A 20131-nucleotide genomic window follows, 5' to 3' on the forward strand; every position below is an offset into this window, starting at 1 on the left:
ACCCGGTGCGGCCATCACTGTGGGCTGGACCCAGGTTGGCGGCTTTTGCCATGTTCCAGTGACGATTGCGGGGGTGTCCTGTACGGCCCTGCTGGACACGGGATCCAATGCAACGCTGGTCCGACCCGATATTGTCCCAACCGGAGCTGCTGTACAACCGACTAACGTGCAACTTAAGACTGTGACCGGTGATCTGGCCCCAATGAGAGGGAAGGGAGTGTTCCAGTTCAAGGTGGGGGACCTCGGTGTGTCTTATGCTGCCTGGGTGGCTGACGTGCAGGACGCCTGCATCCTTGGGCTGGATTTTTTACGAGCCATTGGTGGTGTACTGGACTTAGGCAAAGGCCTCCTCGTACTCCCTGATGGGAAGAAGGTGCCGCTTATTCCTCCCCCGGTCTGCACAGCATCTGCCGCGGCGTCCACCTCCACCGCAGAGACCCCTGCAGACCCGCCAGCAGAACAGCGAGCGGAGGAGGAGGAGGAGGAGGAGGAGAGGCTCTCAGCAGTGAGGAGTATCTGGTCAAAGAACTGTGAGGGGCTGACTCCACAGCAGCAAGAGAGTCTATGGCAGGTACTAAAAGAGTTTAGTGACATTTTTGCCCTGAAAGAAAGTGATGTTGGCTTGACACACTTGGTAGAGCACGTCATTGAGACCGGGGATGCCCAGCCTATTAAAGTGCGCCCCCACCGCCTGCCCCTGGCTCATCAGGAGGCTGCAGACAGGGAGCTGTGTGAAATGATGAAGGCGGGCATCATAGAACCATCTGATAGCCCGTGGGCCTCCGCGGTGGTGATGGTGCCTAAGAAAAAAAGTCCTAGGATGCGCTTCTGTGTGGACTACAGACCACTCAACAAAGTGACGAAGAAAGACTCTTACCCCCTTCCCAGGATTGATGAGTCCCTCGACTTAGTAGCCGGGTCCTCCTGGTTTTCCACCCTGGACCTGCGGAGTGGCTACTGGCAGGTGCCACTGTCCCCGGAATCCAGACCGAAGACAGCCTTCTGCACTAACAGGGGACTATGGCAGTTCAAAGTCCTGAGTTTTGGCCTTTGCAACGCTCCTGCGACCTTCGAGAGGCTCATGGACAGTGTGCTGGCTGGCGTCCCACGGCAACGGTGTCTGGTTTACCTGGATGATCTTCTAGTGCACGGGAGCTCCTTTGATGCTGCCCTGGATGCCCTGAGACAAGTGTTGGAGAGGGTGGCGGCTGCAGGCCTGAAGCTGCATCCCGACAAGTGCCACTTCATGAGGAGGGAGGTGGAGTTTCTGGGCCACAAGCTGGGTCGTGAGGGCATCAGCACTTTGGAGGAAAAAATTCACACCATTACCGAGTGGCCCACACCAGCAGACCAGAAACAGCTCAAAAGCTTCCTAGGACTGGCGTCTTATTACAGGAGGTTTGTGAAGGGCTTTTCCTCCATAGCCGCACCACTCTTCCACCTGCTGCAGAAGGACCGTGACTTCATCTGGACCCAGGACTGTCAGCAGGCGTTCGACACCCTCCGCAGATCGCTGACAGAGTCCCCAGTCCTTGCCCCCCCTGACCCCGCCCTGCCTTTTGTCCTGGACACTGACGCAAGTAATGTGGGGCTGGGAGCGGTGTTGTCGCAGGTTGGACCGGAAGGGGAGAAGGTGGTGGCGTACTTCAGCCGGGTCCTGAACAGGAGCGAGCGGCGCTACTGTGTCACACGACGAGAGCTGTTGGCTGTGGTGGCGGGGGTGAGACACTTTAAATACTACCTGTGCGGCACAGCATTTGTTGTCAGAACTGATCATGCTGCCCTTCAGTGGCTGATGTCTTTCAGGGAGCCAGAGGGACAGGTGGCTCGCTGGCTGGAGGAGCTCCAAGCCTTCAATTTCACCGTGGAGCACAGAGCAGGGACGCACCATTCTAACGCAGACGCCCTCTCTCGCCGCCCATGTGCTGCAGCTGGCTGCCGTTACTGTGAGAAGCGAGAGGAAATAGAGCGGGAACTCACGACAATAGACGGAGCAGCACAGCTCGCCTGCAGGGTTCTTCTGGTGGTGGATGCAGCGGAGTGGAGGGCACGGCAGGAACAAGACACAGACCTGCTGCCGGTCCTGCAGTGGCTGGAGAAGGGGGAGCAACCCCTTTGGGATGAGGTCACTGGGTTTTCCATCTGTACCAGGGGGCTGTGGGCCAAGTTTGCAGCTCTCAGGCTGAAGGAGGGGGTGTTGGAGCGTGCCTGGAAGGATCCTGCCACGGGGGAGGAGAGGTGGCAGGTTGTGGTGCCAAGGTCGCTGAGGTCAGCTGTGCTGGGAGCCTGCCATGGGAGCACTGGCTCTGGCCACTTTGGGGTCTCCAAGACTCTTCGCCGCCTCCGCCAGGGCTATTACTGGGGTCAACAGCGGAGGGATGTGGAGGACTTTTGCCACAGCTGTGATGCATGTTCCTCACACAAAGGGCCACAAGACCAGTCCCGGGCTCAGCTTCAGCAGCAACCAGCAGGAGCCCCAATGGAGCGAGTAGCTGTGGACGTCATGGGCCCATTTCCTCGCACAGACAGAGGAAACCGCTATGTTCTTGTGGCCATGGACTATTTTACCAAGTGGCCGGAAGCATACGCCATCCCAGATCAGGAGGCTGAGACAGTCGCTGATGTATTAGTGGAGGGGATGTTCAGCCGCTTTGGAACAGCAGAGACCCTCCACAGTGACCAGGGGCGTAACTTTGAGTCCAAGGTATTTGCTGCCATGTGTGAACGCCTTGGGACTAAGAAAACCCGCACCACCCCACTTCACCCCCAAAGCGATGGGCTGGTGGAAAGGTTTAACAGGACGCTGGCCCAGCAGCTAGCCATCCTTATCTCAGAACACCAACGGGACTGGGATTACCATCTTCCCCTTACCCTCATGGCCTACAGGTCGGCAGTGCAGGACTCCACCCAATGTACGCCTGCCCTGCTCATGTTAGGGAGAGAGCTGAGAACTCCTGCAGAGTTGGCTTTTGGGAAACCCCCGGACGCGCCAGAGGCACCACCGGGCCGGGACTACGCAAGGAAGCTGCAGGACCGGCTGGATTCTGCACATTCCTACGCCCGAGAGCAGCTGGCGAAGGCAGGCCTGCGCCAAAAGAGGAATTACGACATCACCACTAAAGGGAGGCACTTCCGTGCTGGGGAGCTGGTGTGGGTCTACAGCCCAAAGAGGAAGAAGGGACGGTGTCCTAAACTGGATAGCAGCTGGGTGGGGCCTTGCAGCGTCCTAGAGCGAGTGGGGGAGGTTGTTTACAGGGTGCAGTTGCCTCCTAGGGGGAGGATAGTAGCGCTGCACAGAGACCGGATGGCCCCCTACAGAGGACAGTCCCTCCCCTCCTTTCCAGAGGGACGTGTACAGAGCGTCCATGACCCTGCTCAGAGGGGCCCCCGACCGGGGCTGCGTCCCCCCCCCTCGGACTCTTCACCCCAAAGCCCCGAAGCTCCGCGTCCTCCTCAGGGGCTCAGGAGGTCAAGGAGGGAACGTAGGCTACCGCCCCGCCTCAGAGACTGTGTCGTTCCCTCGGGGACGAGGAACTTATTGCTGGGGGGGCAGTGTAACGATGGTTAAGTGTTACTGGACAGTGACATGTTGGTTTTCTCTGCACACTGTTGTTGTTCCTTTAAGATTCATGTTTGGTTGGGCTGCAGGAAGTAGTGAGGGTGGTGTACAGGAAGGGGTGGGGGGACCTGGTTGTTCTGTGTGTGTGCCAGGCTGAAGAGAGGTGTAGTTCGAGAGCGCTTCCCCCTGAGTTAACAACCCGCTGGCTTATGTGCCGAATAAACGGACAAACTGAGACCCCAACCGTCTGGTTCTTGTGAACGTTACTATATATATATATATATATATATATATATATATATATATACACCTATATATATATATATATATATATATATATATATATATATACACCTATCTGCTTATAACCTCAAGTGGCTACACTGTTGCATTGGCTTCATTTTTTATCCCAGCAGTTGCCGCATGCTTGAAACAGGGAAGAGTCGGTAATACAGCCCTGCCAAAAGCTTATATTTTGGTACAAATTAAAGAAATGAGACATTGTGTGCCAGCGCGTGAGCTTTACAGGAGCTGGTGAGTGGATTATGTGACCTTCGGACAGAACCAGAATAATGGTTTCCTGTTTTTTACGCTAAGCTAACTGAATGCTGTGTATGTTTGCTGTACAGATCTGAGACTGGCATCGGTGTTGTCATCTAACAGTCTAACACTTGTGACTCTTCAGTTTTTAAAGTTGCGTTAACTAATCGCATTAACATCTCCCGATCCTTACAGACAGAGTTGCAAAATTTGTTTACAAGAGCTAACTCCTGTGTGGCAGACACAGTAAGCTCCGGTCTAAAACAGGATAATGGTATTTCTCAAGAACCAGACAGCCAGCATACCTCCCATAGCACTTTCCAGTGATGACATTGTCCAGAAGAGATAAGCCAGAGGAAATGAGTCTAGCTGACAATGAGTTTGTTGTTTAGTTGATTGGTCATACAGGTACAGTAACTGTAAGCAGGCTCTGACACGTTCCTATCTTCTCTTCTTTGTCTCCTCTCCTTCTGCAATGCTTGCTGCCAATCACATGGATGCACCGCCTTCATTTTTTAGGATCCTCCATCTCTTACTTTGTTTTTCTTTCTTTTCTTTTTCTTCTTTTTGGTTGAACTTCTCTATCAGCCAGCTGGGAGTGACTGCCTTTGAAATCTGAGGCCCTCTGGGGGCCCACACATACAGTAATGACAGGGGTACTGGAGCACCTGCTCAGGTTTTGGGCTGGGCTGTCCAGCTTTGATGGGGTTAGGCCCTCCTTTCATTTTACTGCTGATTTTCTTCAGATTACTCTCAGCAGGCCAAGGGGCACCATAAAACATCATACTCCACTGGAATGCCTTTAATAGTTTGCCAGTCTCAACATAGTGCATCCCTGGCTGGCAAGGTGCTTTTATGAGCTGAGATTCTTGTGTGCCCACCCGTTGGTCCGGATACCCACCTCAGCTCATTGGCCCACATCGGATGGTGAGGACAGAAGAAAGGAGCCACTCTCTCCTGGTTACAGAGCAGAGAACAATGTCTTCTCTCTTCTTCCTTCTCAGATCCCAGCATCTTTAGTTTGAGATGTGTAACTTGATATGGTGTCGAACCCGTCCAGTAACTTAGCCTCTCAGGAAGGGAGACGTACACTCAGACTCTTGTCCAGACAGTCCACTCAGACTCATCCCCCTCCACATGCCCTCATTTTCCACTTCTTCCTCATTCCCATCTTCCTCTTATTTTCTTTTCATACATTCATCCTTCTTTCCCCATTTATGCTGTCTGCTTTGTAACCTAAGTCAAATCCCTCCTGATTGTCTTATTATCCTCGAGCAAACAGACGCACTGCGTTGCCGTTGTCCAGTGAAGCTGGGAGTTTTATTTAAGGTCTGCATTGAAGGCTTCAAAGCGTTTTCACATGCAGGGGCTTTTGTTTCTGGAACTGGAAGAACCAGTCTGACCACACTGGCCTTTGAGAGGGCTCACAGTGCACAAAGAAGTGAGCAGGAGGGAAGGGTGTAGTGTAACTAGGAACATACAGAGCTCGCTTAGCTTAGTCCAAAATGTTGATATGGGCCCAAACCATCTGTTTAGACCAGTGTAAAGTCTTCCTGCAGGTCAGTGGCTGAAGCAGTTTCCTCTTTATCCACGCACCTCCCAGCTGCCATCGCAGGCTGGGAAACACGAGTCATGTGATGTCATCATCAGTAGCGAGGGTGACAGAGAGAAACAGGGCGTGCATGGGATCAGGAGCAGAGAAGTGAAGTTTCAGGTGGACAAACACAGGTAAACAAGTGTTTTTTCCTTCTACATTTCCTACTATTTAAAGACACTCTTAGTGTAAAAAAGTTAACTTTGCCTCTCTGTTCACCTCATGTCTGCTTATGATTTGGGTTTAGATTTGTTTACAATGTTCCTTTTATAAAAGTGAAAGTACCTCAATTCTGGTTTCAGCTCAAAGATCCGTGTATCTACTAGCATTTAATACGCAGCACCGATTTCTCCAGGGAAAACTTGACTAATTTGCATGCCAGTAACCTTAAAATGCGATTTAAGGCAGCGCTGTCAAAGAGCAGCCTAAGCTACAGAGAGAAGAGGGAAGCATCCTGATTGTTAATCACTTTGCCCACGAGGAATTCTTGTTTGCAGTGAAGCTGATTTGGAATTAGCTAACTTTATAACTGAATCTTTTCCCTATGGGGATGTGACGTCACTCGGAGCAGCAGAATCAGCCTTCCAGCTTGGAAGTGATGTGCTAATTAACGGTTAATTATTGAATGGTCCAGAATGAAGCCGTACGGTCTTCAAATAATAATAAACGGGGGTACTTGCCTTCCAGCGAGCGTTGCATTGAGAGCTCATTAATAATATCACGCTTTCTTTTTCTGTTATATCTGAATTATCTCTGGTCTGATGGTCTATTTGTGTCTCTGGAATTCCCCCTGAGGTCTATTCATGAATTCTGTACCCAGGCTGAGCAATTAGATTTAATTTAACTGACTGTGTTCTCCAGTCAATTAAATTAAATCTAATTGTTTTTGAGATTTTTTTATTTTTGCAACAGCAATCAAAACAAAACAACCTCATCTAGGTGATATTTCGCATATCATAGTTTTTCTTGCGGCTTTTGTTGTTAGTGTAAACTCTCTACAGTAAACTTATGACCTCATTTGGCTGAATAAGGTGTTTTCCAGTAGCACTCAATTCATTTACAGGGAAACTTCAGCCAGGAAGGGGGGGGACACTGATCTTCTGACTGGGCATCGGCCTTCGTCAGCATCAGTGTTTACTACCCGACATCATCCCTCTTCAGTTCTCTCTCTCTCTGGTGCAAATGAGATCAGAAGGATTTGCTGGGATGTGATCGGCAGAGCAGTTTCACCTGCACACGGGTCACTCCACGTGTGCCTGTTAGCTTCTGAGTCCAAACCAATTTTTAGCTGCGGTGCATCCGTTTTCCCATGTTGATTGTGCCGAGTGTGTGGCCTAACATCCAGGGCGTCCCGATGGATGCTTGCACACTCTTTGCAGCTGTTAAGTGGAATTGATTCAGGTGTAGGTCGATGTGGGAACCACTCAATTTCCATCGATGTAATCACAGAACGGTGACTCCTGCGTGAACCGCTCCAGGAAACAAAGAAGCCACAGTGAGTCTCTGCTCACCCCTCCTTACTGTAAAGAATTTAATAAAAAGCCTTTATCAGCTCAGTTTAACATTATGTTACCTGCAGCCTATGATTATGTGGCTGAATAATCGGTCACTGAGTTGTTGTTGTTGGGCTGCCGTTACCAGGTTCTCATGGGAATAAAGTTACTTTTGATAACAGATTAAAAATGTCCCAAAGCCCTCAAAGTCCTCCAGCAGGGGAAACGGACAACATCAGCCACATCAGAGCTCCACGTGTTAAGTAACGGCATGGCACATTTAATCATTACCCAGTGAGAAATGTAAGGAATGTGGGTTTGTTTCCTCACACTGCTCTCGGTGGACTTATGCTCTGCGCTGAACATGGCTCTGCTGATAGCAGCAGTTGGCAAACACTATACAGGCTTTACCTGTTATCCACAGAAACCAAGCAGAACTTGAACTGGATTCAGAATCAAGTGTAATAAATATCATGCCGTTGTTACAAATGCCAGCGAAGGTGAGTAAAGAAATATTTTAGCATGTTGCTGGTTTTATAGCTGTTGGTTTTCTTTTTAAAATACGGAAAATACAGAAAAAAAATCTATATTTTCCTTTTACAGAATGCCGGACATGCATTTTCTCAGCATGTCAGGCATCATAAACTGCATATTAATACAAAATTATCACGCAGATTAGATTTAAGTATGAAAGTAAGAAAATTATAATCCAGCGCCAAATTGTGTCATTCTTGGTTAGTTGAAATTGCACAAGCTAAAGAGTAAACGATGCGAAATGCTGACCAGTTCATGAGCAGCGAACCTTATATTTAGAAGGCAAAAAGTGAGAAATGAACCATGAAAATCACCATAATAAGTTTATCTTGATAGATAAAATGAAAAAACAGCATAACAATGGCACGTGTCATCAGGAGCTTGCTCGGTGAGGCACTGTTGGGTTTCCCTTTATAAAGTCAGATATCTTTGAGGTTATTGTTCAGTACAAATGAAACTGCACTGAATTGAACAGCTTCAGTTCTTCGTGGCTTTTATTCTCTATTCCTCTAAAGCGCTGCTGTAGGGTGGGAGCAGCATTCTCCCCCATATTTCTGCACTCTGTGTTTTGATGATGGCGGTGGAGAGCGCTGACTAACACATCCAACACGTCCAAATTCTCCCATAAAATGTTCAGTTTGGTGTAAATCTGGACTGTAAAAGTCAAAAGCATATTATTAGAACAAAGAGCAACTCTCTTCTCTGTATTGATTTGAAGTGACCTGCCTCCTACCAACAAAGAAGAGCTGCTGCTGGATCCTATCACTGAAGGGGTCAAGGATTCAGTTTTTCCTCCGTAGTGCATCGCCTAAAAAAGGCTTTCTCTGCATATTATTGGTTTCAGGAAAATAAGATTTCTCTCCCTCTGTTTTTTTGTCCTTTTTTTTGTTTTTACACCATTTCAAAAAACAATTCTCTAGTAAATCTTAGCATTTTTAATGAGTTCGGCTACCAAAAAAATAGCAGCGCTCTTTAGTGTGCTACATTCTTTATTTTCATATCCTCCACGTGTGTCATTTTCATATTTAAGACCTTAGCTAAAAAGTTGCTTTAAAAACAACACCTACAATCAGCAAAATTTCTTGGCAACTCTTTGATTCCTGATTAGCGTCAAATTCTTTTCCCATCATAGAGTTGTCAGTAAACTCCGGACTTCTGATTGCTAAACCTGATACTGCTGTAATTGCAAACTATGATGCATTTCACGTGGGAGAAGAAATCCCGACTGTTGTAGCAACAAGTACTGTAATAGGAAGGGCTTATGGAACAATACGTTGTTTAGTTTGTTCAGAGATTAAGGCCTTCATCTCGGCTCCCACGCTACTATCTAACTCATCGTCTCTTGTGGCTGAAGAGCAGTTTTTGTTTTGAATAGCAGACCCACATGTTTTTCTAAAGCTTCGTTTAAAGCGTCTTGTGGAACTAGTCGTGTCGTCCTGTATCATTTCTATTTTTTATTAGATGCAAGCCAAAGCCTGAGTCAGAATTTGTACAGTTATATTTGTGAACATATGGAAATGCTAACAATTTAGCACCATCAGAAATCCAATAGGAACGTGTAAGTTATGGGAAAAGATGGAATAGCAACAGCCCCATCCTGTATGTCATACAGCTTATATCATCATCAGCTATTTACATTGATTGTTATACATTTCTTTTATGTTGTTTGCGAGCCTTGATCTACCTGTAAGTCATAATCATACTCATTTGAGCAGTGTTTAAAAGCGACACATTTACACAGACACTAAAAGAGGAAACAACTTTGAACACGTTAACCTTCCCATTAATATCAATAAAATCAACTGATTGTAAGGATAAAAATAAAGATGGAAATGACCACAAACGCAAAACAATACTTTAACCCTTTAAAGCCTGAACTATGAAATAATTTTAAAAAAGTTTTACACATAATTAATAAATTTTTTTTGAAATAATTAAATATTCCATCCATCCTCTTTAGATTGTCCTCATCAGGGTCACAGAGGGGCTGGATGTTGATGATCTGGTGCGACATGCAGTTGCTCTGTGGGATGGATAAGCATGTATGCTTTGTGGAAGTGTGATCTGTAAAGGAGTGAAAGGGGCAACCTAAAACAACAGTGAGGTCAGCTGCTCCACACAGCTGTGTATCTACACCTCAGCAGAACAAATCCACACAATCATAACTTCCCTAATCCTAAAACACCTATAAATATTTTTTTTGTCCTCGTAAGGGAGGGTCCCCGAAACATGAGTCATATCAGGACTAGACGAACGTAGACAAACCCACATGTAGAGGTTGAACTTATAACCTCACAGATGGAGCAACGCAGGCATTTGTCCAAACAAACTTGTGCAATTCTTTTCACACTGCAAATTGATCATATTTTAACAAAACCTGCTCTTATTACTGAGTCACAGTTACATAAAAACCACAGAAGGGATGTTGGTGCATAAATTCCCCCCATAAATAACACAAATAATACCCATGGCGCTGTGAGAGCAGGTGCCTGCGAGGGCTCACCCTTGTGCTGTCTTGCCAAATCAAACTGATTTATGTAACATCAGTCAGCTACAGATCAATATGGTGCAGCCGGTCAATCCAGATAACACCAACATGGCTGCTGTGGTCATTGGATTCTTTGCAGAAATACTGCGAAGTCAACAGAGGCATTATAGCCAAAGCACACTGTGCAGGCCTGCGTCGATAGGCAAACTGATGCAAAGTGAGGAAACCCACATCAGCCTGAGAGGAAGTCATCACCTGATTTACTGAAAGGCAGACGCAGCCAGTCAGATCACAAACGTTAGACTTCTGTATCGAGCTGAAGCTCTCTTAAGAGTAATCCTGCAGGTTTCTTTTAAAAAAAAAAAACCCTGCTGAACTTTGAGTCTCACGTAAGTTTCGTGGTTTTCTTTTCTGGGTCAGTAATTGTTGATCCAGCTGTGGAAATTATTAGTTCGAGGTCTCATCTACTCAGGGATCAGAGCGATTAAGTTGCCAGCTCACATCCACTGACAACATCAATTTTGAGAGTAAAAGGAAAACAAGATGAATGATATGCATGTCAGGATTTTGTAATAAATATATGTGACATGCCACATGCAGCTGATACTGGTACTGGTGCTCAGTGGCTTCTGTTTTTATGTGAAGAGCATTTTTCTACCATATTAGTTTCTCTTCACTGGCTAAATTGAATCTAAAAGAGGTATTGAGACCTTGAGGTATTTCAAGTAAAGCACTGCACCACATGAAAGTACATAAAAGATGTGGTGTTGAAACTTACAAATCCAAATGGTTGAAACACTATGTGTTTCAACCATTACCAAAGAACAGCTGCAGAAAGCACTTTAAAATCAGATGATTCTTTTGGATGAACCCTCTACAAGTGACTGCCTGAAATCTGGAACCCACAGGCGTCACCCATTCTTCCGTTTCCTCCCTTGAGATGCTCTGCCAGGCCTTTACAGCAGCCACCTTCAGTTGCTGCTTGTTTGTGGGTCTCTCAGCCTTCAATTTTGTGTGTAATAACTGAAAAGCATGCTCTTCTGAGCTGAGATCAGGTGACAGACTTGTCCATTGATAATGTCAGATTGCTTTGCCTTGAGTCTTGCAACATTTGTCTGAATCTGAGCAGAGCGTATGGCCCTGTGCACTTCAGTCAGCAGTGACATCACCAATAAACACCAGTGACCAGGGTCCACAGGCAGACATGTGTGCACATGCAGTAACATTTATCCTGCCACATTTGACAGATAACACCATGTGTTTTGGTTTCATCTGTTCAAATACTTTTTTAAAGCAGGTTCTTTCAGGTTATTTCTGGCAAAGTCTTATCTGGTCCTCTCACTCTTGAGTGTAAGCAGTGGTTTGCGCCTCGTCTAAACCCTCTCTGTCTCTTGATTGTAGACTTTGACAATGATACATTTTAGTTGTCTCCTGTGGTCGTCCAGGTCTTTTGGTGTTGCTGAGCAGGCCAGTGCATTCCTACCTTTTAAGAATGCATCAGACTGTTGATTTGGTTATTCCTAGTGTTCCTAGTGTTATTTTGCTTCTCCAGCCTAATAATGGCCTCCATCACTCGCACTGTCTGAGGCTGAAATGCAACAGTGAAAGACCTAAACTGCAAATTCAACACTCTGAATCAGCTTTAGATATGCTGCTGCTTGTGAAATAATAAGGCAACAGGCCTCACTTTGCCATAAAACCGCTTATCAGTTAGTTGTCCATTAATTTTTAGTCTGAAAATTGGCAACTGTGTATACAAGTGGCTTTAATTCCTAGACAGTCAATGCAAAACTGTTGCTAAAGCCTTTGATTTACGACTAAAAGTCTTCACTTCAATCACATATTGATTGTTTGACTTCAAAACTGCTGCGGTGGCAAAATTATAAAGTTGTGGGGCGTTTTTTTCCAAACAAATTTGGGATCTAAGCGCATGGTGGAAACTTGCCATCACACAGTACGCCAGTCCTAAATCATACCCTACGTAATCATTCATTTTCCTCTAAATGAAACTATAATTTACAAAATGGATATCATGCTGTAACCAGTGATTAAGACCATAAGCTCAGTAGGAAAGTGTTTGCCGAGGTCATAAATCAAGCGAGATTCTAACAATTTCTTTCTTGTAGGTTTCTATACAGTCAAACTTCAATTTTAAGGCAGAGGAGCCTCCTTTTAAAACACAGGTGCTAATAGACACATTGGCTTTGCAGCTTTTCAGACCCCATAGGTACAGTTTATGAATTAAAATCAAACAACAGCCACTGATATCATTAAAAATAATTCCCCTCTCGCCACTGCGGGTGGTCTGTCCTTCAAGCTCGGGTCCTCTACCAGAGGCCTGTGAGGTTGAGGGTCCTGCACAGTATCTTAGCTGTTCCTAGGACAGCACTCTTCTGAACAGACATCTCGAATGTTGTTCCTGGGATCTGCTGGAGCCACTCGTCTAGCCTGGGAGCCACCGCACCTAGTGCTCCGATTACCACTGGGACCACTGTTATCTTCACTTTCCACACTTCTTAAGCTCTTCTCTGAGCCCTTGGTACTTCTCCAGCTTCTCATGTTCCTTCTTCCTGATGTTGCTGTCATTCGGTATCACTACGTCTATCACCACGGCTGTCTACCACCACTATGTCTGGTTGGTCAGCCACCACCATTTTGTCCGTCTGTATCTGGAAGTCCCACAGGATCTTAGCTTGGTCATTCTCCACCACCATAGGGGGCATCTCCCATTTTGACCTGGGGACTTCCAGGCCATGCTCGGCACAGATGTTTCTGTACACTATGCCGGCCACTTGGTTATGGCGTTCAATGTATGCCCTGCCTGCTAGCATCTTGCAGTCTGCTATTATATGCTGAATTGTTTCAGGGGCATCTTTACACAGCCTGCACCTGGGGTCTTACCTGGTGTGATAGACCCCAGCCTCTATGGATCTTGTGCTCAGAGCTTGTTCCTGTGCTGCCATGATTAGTGCTGTCTGTGCTGTCTTTCAGTCCAGCTTTGTCCAGCCACTGGTAGGACTTCTGGATGTTAGCCACTTCCCATCCTTCCATGATGGTTCCTCTCCTTCCTCCTCTTTCTTGGGTTTTTGCTGCCTGAGGTATTCACTGAGCACGCGGTCGGTTGAGGTAATCTTCCTGATGTATTCGTGGATCTTTGTTGTCTCATCCAAGACTGTGGTACTGACACTCACCAGTCCCCGGCCTCCTTCCTTCCGCTTAGCGTATAATGAACGAACATGTGCAGTAATAGTAGGGTTTACAGACGAGGGTTCCTAAAATCCATCGGCACTTGCTTCGTGGAAATTGCAGAATGAAATGTCTGTGTCTGCTCTCAGCTAACTGCTCAGTAGCATGTATCTATAGCCATGACAAAATATGACCTTTAACATCTGTATAAAAGGCTCTGGGATTTTATGTCTATGTTCTGCAATATTGTGTGGGGTGGAGTCGTAGGAAATGACGTAGGCAGAAGTTGGGGGTATCGCGATGCTACTTGAGAAGAGGAGATTTTTTCTGTGTTAGTTCTGTTACCTCGTAAGCTGTGTTCCTGGTTGCCATCCTTCACGTGATGCTCCGAGTGTTAAGTTCATGACTGGAAGTAAGTTTCCTTAAATATGTTCATTTTCCGATTCTGATGTTGGCCGCGGCTTTAGTTACATTCTACCGCATTGTAGCACCGCATTTTTTCATCTCGTGACTCGAAGCATGTGCCGCCGGCCGCCGCCATTATGTAGTAATTTTATTCGGCCACACGATGGCGCCAAAGTCCTTTGTTTACAGTTAGAGTGGATGTTTCGGCTATGTATGACATTCTCACTGTGTTTAATTGTGTCCTTTCTGTGTTTGGAGCAAGAGATGTAAGATTGGCGTAGTTCAAATTATATATGTCCTGTTATGTGTATATTCAGATGGATGTGTTGGTTTATTTCATGTAATCCTTTATATTTATCTTAGTGAAGCTGTTGCTGTATATATTTATATACTCATGGCAACTTGTTTGTTACTACAGACTGCTGGCAACACTGAGCATCTAGGTGGCAATAAAACAGCTGGCGGTGACAATCCAGCAAAGTGGAAGCCTGTTGTCCTCCTTCCTGTATCCTGACCGATACACCATCTTGTTAGCTGCTGAACCTAAAAGAACTAGCCCTCACCAAGTACTCCTCAACATTGGTCCTTCGAGCCGGATGAGTTATCAAGATGGAGCCAGATGGAGCGACATGTCCTGATGCAAGGCCTAAATGCCATACACGTCGACCAAGCCGGTTTGAGGACTTTGATGTTAACTATACAGGCCACCTCTTTAGGGAAATGCTGCAGTGGGATACCCCACAGCCTCACACAAGAAGCGACAGAGTTCAGCCTCAGTATAGTCATACGCCACCCCTCTACAGCGACAGGGATGGGGCCTATTACAATACACCCCCTCCACTGGGAAGAAGTGAACAAGATGTGGACCTTAATAGGAGCCTCTCACCTGAATTTGCACCTTCTAATTTGCTAGGGTCTTCAATACACACATTTCATACAGAATTCAGAGCCTTGCAGGCCGAAAGAGAGCAGCTACTCCAATCACAGCAAGTTTTACAGGAGGGCCTCAAAGAACTGAAGGAAGCAAAGAGTGACCTCAGAGAGCTGATTGAAGTGGCTCACCTGCTGAGGAAGGATATGGCTCACCTGACTGCCTCACAGCCTAGCACCAATCATCCCCCAAGCGCGGTTCAGGAGAGGTATACACCACCCCTGAGACAATGCCACAGGAGGAGGATGAGGAGGTGTGGCCTGACCCACCGCCATGGCCTGAACCGATGGAAGAGTTGCACACAGGATTCTCCCAAATGAAGGTTGACGAACAATACTCCGATGATGGTGTACAGTACCACCCTCTACCCCGCACACCATATTTCGCTGGTGAGCCTTCGCTGCCTAGTCATCGCTGCACCCTATATCAGGACCCTGTGGTTAAGGATGGAAACACGTTTCATGCCCCTCCACAACACTCTGTGCCACCCCCCTGCTGGGCACCAAGTAAGACAGGTTTGCTCCCAACCAAGCCTGTTCCAGCCAGTTCCCCCTCTCTTGTCACTGGAGTAACCAGTGGGCACGGCAGCAACCCATCTGCTCCTCTTTCGGCTGAGCTAGTGTACAGGGGGCCCAAACCAACCATTCCAAGGTTCATTCATTCTGATCCCTCTGAGTTTGCTAGGCTCCGCATGGCTTTAGAGAACCTACTCCCTCCTAATGCTACTGAGCTCTTCAAGTATCAGATACTTGTGGACCACCTCAAACTAGATGAAGCTCGACTTATTGCCGATGCTTACCTGAACTCACCCAAGCCTTATACTGACACCATGGCAGCCCTCCACGACAAATTTGGACAACCTCATCAGCTCGCCTTGAGAAAGATAGCAAGTGTCCTGGATGGTCCTGAAATAAGGCGAGGTGACACAGTAGCCTTCCAAAGGTTCTCCCTTCAGGTGCAGTCACTAGTTGGGCTGTTACAAACATTAGGACTGGAAGGAGAAGCGGAGTTGAACTGTGGGTCCCACGTTGCCCGACTAATAAGTAAGCTTCCTGCCGAACAGAGAGCTGATTTTCGTCGACACCAGTTTAAACAGCCCGGGAGCACCTACACTCTGTACGACCTATCTGCATGGCTTCGTCAGGAGTCCTGGTGTCAAGGATTTGACGGACAAGCAGGTGTAAGAAGCAGTAGAGAAAGGACCAGTGTAAAGGCTGAGGCCCGTCCAGGCCGACAAACCGTGACAGTCCTACATAACCTAAAGGGGCCATCAGAACACACTTTTTCACCAGTGAAGGAGAGTCGAGCTAGAGGGAAGGTTAAGAACAAAGCCTACTGTGCCTACTGTGAGAGCACAGAACACTATTTCAGCCAATGTGATGATGTAGCCAAGCTCTCCAAAGAGGAAATAAAGGACTGGATACAGGTCAACAAACGATGCTGGCGCTGTGCCCGAACTCATTTAGCTGCTCAGTGCACACTAAAGAAACCCTGCAGCCGCTGCCAGGGTAAACATCTGCTGGCTCTTCACGAGGTAAATGCCAGGATAGAAGGAAACAACGCTGGCATGGCTGCAAAGGAGGAAAGCTGCCTAACCAGTTCGGCTTCGGGCTCACTCTACCTTGATCGCCATGGGGCTGGCAATCGTGTCATGCTGAAGATTGTACCTGTGCTTTTGAGCCATGGAGAGCGGACTCTAGACACCTATGCTATACTTGATGACGGTTCAGAGAGGACCATGCTGCTCCCTGCTGCTGCAAAGACTCTTGGTCTGGCAGGCATCCCGGAGGACCTGCCATTACGAACCGTCCGCCAAGATATTCAGATGCTTCATGGACATACCGTATCCTTCAGCGTCTCTGCTGCTACCAACCCCGGATCCTACTACAAGATTGATGGAGCGTTTACAGCTGATCGTCTCAACTTAGCTCACCATACTTATCCTATCGACCAGCTGAGAAGGAAGTACAAATACCTGCATGGGATCCCAGTCCCTGCCCTGAAGGAAGCCAAGCCTCTGCTTCTCATTGGTTCAGACCAGCCACACCTGATCACCCCCATAGAACCAGTCCGCCTCGGCCCACCTGGAGGCCCAGCAGCAGTCCACACCCGGCTTGGCTGGACCCTTCAAGGGCCAAGTCTTTTCATGGGGCGGCAGACCCAGCCTGTCCTATCCCTGTATACATCCGCCCAATCAGACGAGTTGCTCAAACATGTGGAGCGGCTCTGGCAGGTGGACGTGGTGCCTTACCGATCCGAGAAAGAGGTCACTCGGTCGAAACAGGATCAGCAGGCTGTGGCCCTGCTCGAGGCAAGAACAACTCGCAGGATGGTCGATGGAGTCTTCAGGTATGCTACACCTCTACTCCGTCACCCACAGATGCCGCCACTGAATGCACCAAAGGAATCAGTCATGCCCATGCTTCGAAGCACAGAAAGGCGCCTGTTAAAGGATCCCAGTCGGGCTGATGCCTACAGGGCAGAAATGCAGAAGCTGATCCAATCAGGAGCCGTGAAGGAAGTTACGCATGAGACTTCGCCCAAGGAGAACTGGTACATACCGCATCATCTTGTCAGTCATAACGGGAAGAATCGCCTGGTGTTTAACTGTTCCCATAAATACCTTGGACAGTCCCTGAACCAGTTCCTGTTGCCTGGCCCTACTCTTGGAGCTTCCCTGCTGGGGGGTGCTGGTCAGGTTTCGTGAACACCCCATAGCTGTGAGTGGAGACATCAAGGGGATGTTCCATCAGGTACTGCTCCTCCCTGAAGACCGGCCCCTGTTGAAGTTCCTTTGGCGGGACTTAAAGGTGAATGAACCCCCTAAAATCTTCGAGTGGCAGGTCCTGCCATTTGGGACAACTTCAAGCCCCTGCTGCGCCACCTTCGCCCTGCAGCATCACGTGATGGAGCACACACAGCCTGACGACAGCCTGAGATTCTCCATCGAGAGGTGTTTCTACGTAGACAACTGCCTACAGAGTGTTGGCTCACCGGAAGAAGCGAGAGATCTGGTGGATCGGCTAAGAGAGTTGCTGAAATCAGCTGGCTTCGAGCTACGTCAGTGGGCTTTTAATGATCCAAGTGTCCTGAGCCATTTGCCTCCAGAAGCGAGATCACAGAGTCTGGATCTGTGGCTAGCCGAGGACAAATCCAACCCGCTAGAGACCACGCTCGGGCTCAGCTGGGACTGGAATACCGACTCCTTGGGTTATAAGCACAGGCCCGTGTCCTATGAGGTGCCAACCCTCAGAAACATCTATAGAGTCCTAGCCTCACAGTACGACCCTTTGGGCTATCTGTTACCCTTCACCACTCGGGCCAAGCTCCTTCTCAGGCAGTTATGGGATAAGAAGCATGGTTGGGACGACTCGAATCTTCCCTCCACCCTCCTGCAAACTTGGTCTGACTGGGAGGTGGAGCTTCAGTTTTTACCTCACCTTACCTTCCCACGTGCCTATGTTCCTGCCAGTGCTAACTTAAAGGGGGCCATTCGTGAGGTGCACATTTTTGGGGATGCTTCTGAGAAAGCTTATGGAGCGGTGTCCTATATGAGGACTGTAGAACAGGATGGGCAAGTTCACCTCACCTTCATCCTAGCTCGCTCCCGGGTAGCCCCCAAACGAGCTCTCTCTATTCCCCGCCTCGAGCTCTGTGGAGCTTTGCTGGCAGCGCAGCTGGCCAGTACCCTGAATAAGGAACTCACCTCAGCGATTGAAAGAACAGTCCTGTGGTCTGATTCGACCACTGTTCTTACCTGGTTGAGCTCACAGTCCTGCCGCTACAAGGTTTTTGTAGGAGCCAGGGTAGCTGAGATACAGGAGTTGACGGAACACTGTACCTGGCGCTACATAGACTCAGAGAGTAATCCAGCGGATGACCTGACGAGAGGGAAGGCTCTGGCCGAGCTCAAAGTGCCTAATCGGTGGTCGAATGGACCCCCCTTTCTGCTCAACAGTCCTGACACATGGCCAGAGAACCCGAGCTCCGAGCCCAGTAATGACGAACTTGAGCTCCGGAAAACAGTCTTCTGTGGAACCTCTATCACCTCCACACCTACCTGTCAGGATGGAATGGCGTGCAAGACTTGGCAGGAGCTCTTGGATATTACTGTTAAAGAGCTTTGTGGTCAGGGACTCTCGACTGCGCCATCTAGGGCTGAGGACTATCAGAATGCTGAACAGGCCATTCTCCGGCAGGCTCAACAGGAGTCATTTCCTGAGGAGTGCAGATTGCTTTCAGAAAGGAAACCTGTCTCATCCAGAAGCTGCTTGCTTACCCTGGCACCTGAACTGGATACCTCAGTGGGCCTCATCAGAGTAGGGGGTCGGTTGCGACGCCTAGAAGGTCTTGACGGACCTATATTGCATCCGATTGTCTTGGATCCTTCACACCCTTTCACACGCCTGCTTATCCAGAAATATGATGTTGATCTGCATCATCCAGGCCCCGAACGGGTCTTCGCGGAGCTGCGGAGGTCTTACTGGATACTGCGTGGAAGAGAGGCAATTCGCAAGCACCAGCGAACCTGTCCTGAGTGTCAGCGTTGGAGGGCACAACCCTCTGTTCCCAAGATGGCTGACCTTCCAGCTGCTCGGCTTAGACTGTACAAACCAGCCTTTTACTCAACCGGTGTTGACTGTTTCGGGCCTATGTTTGTGAAGGTAGGAAGACGTCATGAGAAACGCTGGGGAATCATTTTCAAGTGTATGACGACGAGGGCGGTACATCTTGATCTCCTAAGTAGCTTAGACGCGGATGCGTTCCTCATGGCCCTGAGGCGATTCATAGCCAGAAGAGGGACACCGGCAGAGTTATGGTCTGACTGTGGGACCAATTTCAAAGGGGGAGAACGAGAACTCAGAGAAGCCTTTGCCAACATGTCAGAGACATTGCAAGGGAGGCTCGCCCGTCAGAAGATCAGATTCCAGTTCAACCCCCCGGCAGCCCCACATTTCGGAGGTGTATGGGAGAGGGAAATCCGTTCAGTGAAGACAGCTCTGCGCACCTGTGTGGGTTCCCAACCTCTTCACGAGGAGGTACTCCGTACAGTTCTGCTTGAGGTTGAATTGATCCTTAACGCAAAGCCCTTAGGCTACGTTTCCACCGACGTAGCCGATGTGGACCCTGTGACACCCAATAGTCTCCTCATGGGGCGGCCTGATGGATCACTACCCCAGGTGGTCTACTCTGAGACAGAGAACCTCAGTCGGCGACGTTGGAGGCACTCACAGATTCTTGCTGATCAGTTCTGGGCAAGATTCATCAGGGAATACTTGCCTGGCTTACAGGCAAGGCAGAAGTGGCAGTCAACTCCTCCTGAACTTCTGGAAAAGGCAGTTATTATGGTTGCAGATCCACAGCTGCCTCGAGCCTTGTGGCCAATAGGCCATGTGATTAA

General features: G+C 48.3%; 1 protein-coding gene and 1 long non-coding RNA gene across 2 annotated transcripts in view; both read left to right on the forward strand.

The window, feature by feature from the left end:
• The window catches only part of n4bp3 (NEDD4 binding protein 3), a 42072-nt gene that overhangs the window by 9646 nt on the left and 12295 nt on the right, over positions 1 to 20131 (forward strand). The window lies entirely within an intron of this gene.
• LOC146717412 (uncharacterized) lies at positions 13584 to 14281 on the forward strand. The gene is made up of 2 exons (XR_014921905.1): positions 13584 to 13806; positions 14218 to 14281. It is a non-coding gene; the product is annotated as an uncharacterized LOC146717412 (long non-coding RNA).

The sequence above is a fragment of the Copadichromis virginalis genome, linkage group LG2 (genome assembly GCF_057382275.1).
Source record: "Copadichromis virginalis isolate Kocher_CV1m ecotype Utaka linkage group LG2, C_Virginalis_male_GT1.1, whole genome shotgun sequence".
NCBI classification, from domain to species: Eukaryota; Metazoa; Chordata; class Actinopteri; order Cichliformes; family Cichlidae; genus Copadichromis; species Copadichromis virginalis.